Below are 6626 nucleotides of genomic sequence, written 5' to 3'. Positions count from 1 at the left end.
GGGGCCTCCACAGTTTTTGCTTCAACATCGTGGCCAGTATCCTCAATGGCCAGTGAACAGCTGTCCTTGGTTTGCAGTTGCTTAGACTTTTTGAATCTCAGGGCAGGGCCAGAATAATTGTATTCTATTGTATCATCCAGGTTATCCTCCCCAAGACGATAATGTCTCTCTTTCTTTGTAGAAATCTGAAAACAAATAAGAAGTTAGTTAAGTTCCATTTACCCCAGTTCCAAGAGCTACAGCATAGATACCAGCACACACTCCATGAGAAGTAGAGAGCAGCATAGTCATTCCTCTCCTCCCAAGCACCAGGGGAGACATTTTAGGACCCAAAATAAAAAGGAGCTGTTGCCCACCCCCTACACGTCAAAGTTCATAGTATCCAAAAGTGGGGAAGTTTGGCATCCAAAGTGGAAAATCCAGAAGAACACCTCCCTGGGAGTAAAAACACCACAATTAACTAAACAATTTGCTGTCATGGTGCCAAAAATCAGCTGCTCTTTCATGACACCCAATATCAGTTCTCAGAAGTGGTAAGGCCAGCCCTGCATGGCAGTAGATGGCATAACATGGGAATAGAATACTTCATAAGCTTTGATTACAAAGTGCTGCATTTGCACATTATCCTGGCTTTCTTTAAAGAAGTAGATTAATTTTAATAAATCTTAATTAAAATAGGATGGGAGTCCGGTTGATCTCCACAGGTAGAGCATTTAAGAGATTTGGTGCTACCACCGAGAAGTCTCTGTCTCTTGTACCTGCACATCTGATCTCATGTCAAGACAGCACAAAGAGCAGGGCATCACACACTGATCTCAATGTTTGGAAGGTGTGAATGGGAGAAGGTGGTCCTTGAGGTAACCTGCTGCATAAACACTCGTGGCTTTAAAGGAAAAGGATACTGCTTTAAACTGATTTGAGAAATTAGCCAGCAAAAGCAGAAGAAAGTGCTCCTGGTCACAGTTGCTACCAGGTTCAGGTGCCTCTTCAAAATGCATATCTGCTTCTTCAAGGGAACATAACTCTATCCCAAACATGTTGTAAGTCTTCTCCCACATCACAAGAACCCTGCAATGCCTCTAATTAACTTTTAACACCAACCATCAAAGTATCACTCTGCTTCAGTTCCATGGAATGGCTGCTACTGTGCAACAGATGAGGGAAAGAGGAGCTGGTATCATATTATACGTTTTCTGGAAAATGTGTGCCATTTTTGTCTTATCCTATGAATGGTAAAAAAAGAAGATGACCTAGAGCACAATTTTATCCCAAGTGAATGATTACACTTCCTTTTACAGCTGCTAATGTTGGATAATCCTTTTCCTGGATAGGATCCTGCATATGGCAGGCAGAAGTTAAAGCTTTTGCTACTGCTGCAAATTTTAATAGCTGAATGTCTGTTTTTGCCTTATTAGGATATACTAATAGCAGATCCTCTGTCCCAGTCCACTAGCCAGATACCCCTTCTATCCTAGTCCTTAGAGACCCTTTAATCCTTGGTTCAAGAGGGAGGGAGGGGAGAAAGGATTCTTACTTCTTCATCTGATGAAATATAGTCAGAATCCTCCATTTCCGTCCAAGTGGAAGCAAATTCTGAGAAAGAAGAATGAGGATAATTAGGAGAACTAGAACCAGGGCTTGGTTCCAGCTGGAACTCACCAGAACTCAGTTTCGGCACCTCTCAGGTGGGTACCATTGCCATTATAAGAGAACAAGGGAGGCGTTCATGGTGAGTTCCGGCACCTCTTTTTTTCTAGAAAAATACCACTGCCTAGAACAGAAACATTAAAACTCAAACTCTCAAAGCGTAACTTTCAAATTCAGTCCTCAACTATTTAATATAACAGTCCTAATAGGATCTAAGGCTCCATATTAAATATAACACAATGGAGAGTGGGGCAGGAAAGAAAAGCAGGACTGAAATAACAAGGATAACAGGTAGCATAAAAAGCCGTCACAGAAATGTGAGTAACAGTGCCTGCGGAACACCCCACTTTTAACCTGGGCCATTGCTTTTTAGTGGAAGTAGAATAATAATTTCACCCATACAAACAACTAGGTATAAATGCCACAGGGAGGCTAATACCTCTACTGAGAGTTGCTGTCCTTCCTATTGGCTTGTAGCTGTTCCACAAGGTTAATTATTTCAGTTGTGTGAAGTAATAACTGATAATTTCCTTTTGCAAGAGGAACCTACTGCCTACAGATCTTACAAATACTTATACACTGAAGTTAAATGCTTCCACCTGTTTTGTGCTCCCAGCTCTAATGACTTTCACATTCCAAACATCCCACAGAGTTCTCTGTACCAAGGAATCGGGCGTGTTCAAACTAGCACGTACACCTCAAGACATCAAGGCAGGAAGAGGTTGCAGCCACCAACCCTAGCCTACCAGACCCCCTATTCTACATGTTTGAAAGGCAATCATGTGTGGACTGATGGACATGGGTGAGAAGTGTTTCTCCATATTGGAGAGGATCCTGCAACTATTCAGATTTCCCCCCTCCCTTATGTAAAGGTAAACACGTAAGTCCCTGCTCATGTGTGCTGGCTATACAGCCAGAGTGTTTCACATTTGGTGGGCATGTCAGCAACAACAGGCAGGGCTCACATGATATTTTAATGCATTATGGGGTTCATCTTAATCCTCCTCCTCAATTAGCTTCCATGGAGAGACATTCACTGAATACATTTGAGCCACGTATAAGCAAAGGGATATGGTCATCAACTATAACACACCTGTGTGCTGTCAGGCTTGGAATCTTTTGAGTATTTAGCTCATCCCAAGTTTTCAGCCTTTTCTTTGCCTGCATAAAGTAAAATGGAATGCCACTGATTCCTTGTACCTCCATATTGACTGTAAGCCACATGATGTGCAATGAGAAGGAGATGTGAGGTTATAGAACTAGTTCCATTCTGTTCCAGAGACTCTCTTCCAGTCTTGACTTTCAATACTATTATAAGGAAACATAAGATAAGGTTAAGATTCACAGGATGCAAGCTAGAGCTGAAATTAAATACCCTTAAAATTTCCAGTTTGACAACTTTACCCAAATCAATTTTTTAATCTCAAAATATTACTATTTTTGATTGCAGTCCTGTAGACATAATTTACACTCAATGAGACTTATTTCTGATTTGACATGCATTCGATTGTTCTGTAAAGGAATGTTTCCTTTACAGAATGAATCGCTAAGGCTGCAATCACAACTCTAAATACTTGGAAGTAATCTCTATTGAATTCAATAAAATTTACATCTGAGTAGACAAGGCTAAGTTTGTGATGTAAGGCTGCAGTCATAACCCTGCTTGCCTGAGAGTAAGCCCACTGAATAGGGCTTACATCTGAGTAGACATGGTTAGGATTGTGTTGCAAAATTAGCACTAAAGACCACATTCACAAAAGGCTATTGCATGTCAGGTGTCAGATACTGAATAAACCTCAAGTGAGCTATTTTAAATGTATCAATGATTATCAGGTATAAAACATTGACATGAAATATAAAATATCCTTAGATTTTAAACTTAAAATCCATTGTTGTATATTGTTTTAAATGTTTGTTTTGCTTTTGGGATTGTAGTTCCATTTGTGTTTCACAAGCTGGTCTCTGACCGTAATAAATTTCATTCATATCCTTAGATGTCACAACAGCCAGAAATAGAATTTGAATGAACAGAACTTTGAGAATCCATCTGTTCATCTATTAAATATTAAACTATTAATGATTAAAATCTCTGTGCTGGATCTTGAAAACCACAATTTTCATTTGGTATTAAAGCTAGATCTAGACACAGATATAGATATGTTATTATATAGATTATATAAGAATCAAATTCCATAACTCATGAGATCTATTATAAATTTGAGTATTCCCAATAGAAGTGCAGTATTTTAAAGTATCAGCAAAGATGCCAGGCTTTCATGAGTACTGCTTTCATATATGGTGCATAACTTACTAATGCAGAAGAGAGGACAGCCATTTCAAGATTGAAAATGGACATTATGTTCAATGTGCCACTTCATTTAATTCACAAGCAAGGTGAATTGGGATACAGATTTTATTGTTGTGTGTCAAAAGACACTGGGATTGGCTTAGCCACATAATTTTCCCTGTGTGAATTTGTTTGAATAATGTTATAATGCTGAAACAGATTAAAATTACCTCAACATGCTAAGCCTCTGAGTAGGCTTGTCTAAACAGGAATGCTTTTAGCAGGTGCTGAAAAGACTAAATGGAAAGCACCTGCTTGCTGTCAAGAGGCAGGGAGTTCCAAAGTTTAGGCACTGCCACAATAAATGTGGAGCAGGTATTATGAGGCACCTGCAGTAGTGCCAGTTCCTTCATGGTAGAGAGCTGTTGCCTTTCTTTCCTGCTTGTGGGATTTTTTAGGGGATTTCGGACAAGAGATTGACAAGAAATGGTCTAATACAGCAGTTCTCTTACCTTCTGCAGGCGGCATAATGATGGTTTATGGTTACATTCCTAAGGAAGGTTCACTAGAGCGGGCATAGGCAAACCCAGCACCTCCAGGTGTTTTGGGACTGCAACTCCCACCACCCCTGACCACTGGTCCTCTTAGCTAGGGATGATGGGATTTGTAGTCCCAAAACATCTGGAGGGCTGAGTTTGCCTATGCCTGCACTAGAGAGTCAATAATGCCCACTGAACACAGTATGTAACAATTACGTGTAGGTAAGCAGGCATAAGATACAGTTGCCATCAGGAAAAGGTCTTTTCTGGGGCCTCCACTGGGGAAAATAAAGTCTAAACTAGTGCATTGTTTCTTGATTGTTAATCATGCAATGAGTGCCAGCAGCCAGGGACCATTAGTAGTTTCTTTTTAATTACTTGGTTGGCTTCTTGGTTTATCTTGAAAGCACCATCCTGTGCATCAGTGAGAACTTCAGATATGGCAATGAGCGTAATAAAGATTTTGGTCCCCAAACTATTAGATTAGTCCTGTTGGTTCTCTGTGGCTGTTCATAAAAAAGGCAGCTGTTTCATTATCTCAGTCTACCCATGGAACCATAAAGAGCAAGCTAGCATTTAATCCATTTTTTTTAAAGTCTTGTAGTAGGAGGATATGTTAATATGCATTTGAGATGGAATATGCACCTTAAGTTTAAATGAGTCAAAACTGCAGATTCTCATGATTGTGGGAAATCCCGGGGGGCGAGGGGATGATTACCCACAGTCCCATTAACAAATGAGGGGTTTTTCTATGTATTTCTTCTACAGATGAGGGAGCACCATGATAACACTGAGCTCCAGTTTTTCCTCTGGTTGGCAGTAGGTAAGTTCCATTTATCAATATCTGTCCACTATATGGGTCCAAACCCAGTGATCGCCCTCTGCCCACAAGTACAAAAGTGACTCTGCACACAAGTGACTTGATTCCATTTCCAAATTATTATAGCATTGCTTGGAAGTAAATCCCAGAAACAAGTACTTAGAACTGCATTACAGAGACACCTCTTGTGAGACATTTTGTGCTTTTGTGCAGAGATCCCTGAATACAAAAAGCTCCCAAATGCATTGCTTCAGGATGAAGGGCACACACCCAGATGCTCAGAAAGTGGATGTCAATCATAACCTGTTTTAGTATTTTAACTTTTTGTATGTTTAAAATCATTATTGTATCTCCCCCGCCCCCCGATTTTGTTTCATCTTTTTGTAAACTGCTTTGAGGGTTTTTTTAAAAAATAAAAAATGATCAAGCAGTGTATAAATTTTATGAAATGAAATAAATAAAATATTTAAACAAATGCATTTCCCCTTCAAATACACACAAGTGGTGACTAGGCAATAGTAGTTTGATAGGGAAAGCTTGGGTTTCTCCATGTGTGTTCTTTGCACAGGACTTAGGTCTACATATATTTTTGAAGTGTATTTGTGCCGGTCTCGGTGCAAAGCGCCACATGAGAAGTGGCCCTTAGCTTTGGCCCTTCCTTGCCCTACCATTAGGCTGACTGAGGAAGGTGCTTCAGGTGACAGGTGCTGGGAATGGGGAGTGGCACTGTGCTGTTGGAAAAAATCAGGGGTGAGGAACCTCCACCCTGTGGCTGTGGGCCAGACTTGGTCCACCAGTCCTCCCCATTTGGCAAACAAAGCTGATGTCATCCATGATGCCAGGTGTGTGCGGTTTAGGGTGGGGCTTAAAAGGAACAATCCAGAGCTTGAAGTGGGATTCCAGTGGCTCATTTGCTAAAACTAGGCATGTTCCCAACTGCACATGCTTAAAACAAGGTATGCTACCAACTCATGGATGGTAGGAGCATGTCTAGCTCGAGTTTTTTTGGGGGGGGGGAGCTGCTCCATGCCAACCCTCCAATGTCTCACTTTCTTGGGTTTCCCACAGCAGCAGTGGGTGCTTGAACTGTGCAATGGATTTTGACAGCTGGGTGCATGGGTGTAGCTAGGCTTTATGCTGGGAGAGGCAGAACTTCAGTTAGTTCTGTATTTCTATATAATGATTTAGGGGCAGCTTCCCTCCTACTGCCCATTTGGGCTATGCTCATGGATGGGGAGGCCAATACCTTTACTGAGAGTTGCTGTCCCTTCCTATTGGCATGCAGCTGTTCCACAGGGTTAATTATTTCAGGGTGCATTTATAGACGCCTTTC

Source organism: Zootoca vivipara, chromosome 4, assembly GCF_965207765.1.
Source record: "Zootoca vivipara chromosome 4, rZooViv2.hap1.1, whole genome shotgun sequence".
Classification (NCBI taxonomy): domain Eukaryota; kingdom Metazoa; phylum Chordata; class Lepidosauria; order Squamata; family Lacertidae; genus Zootoca; species Zootoca vivipara.
Note: the sequence above shows the minus strand (reverse complement) of the source record.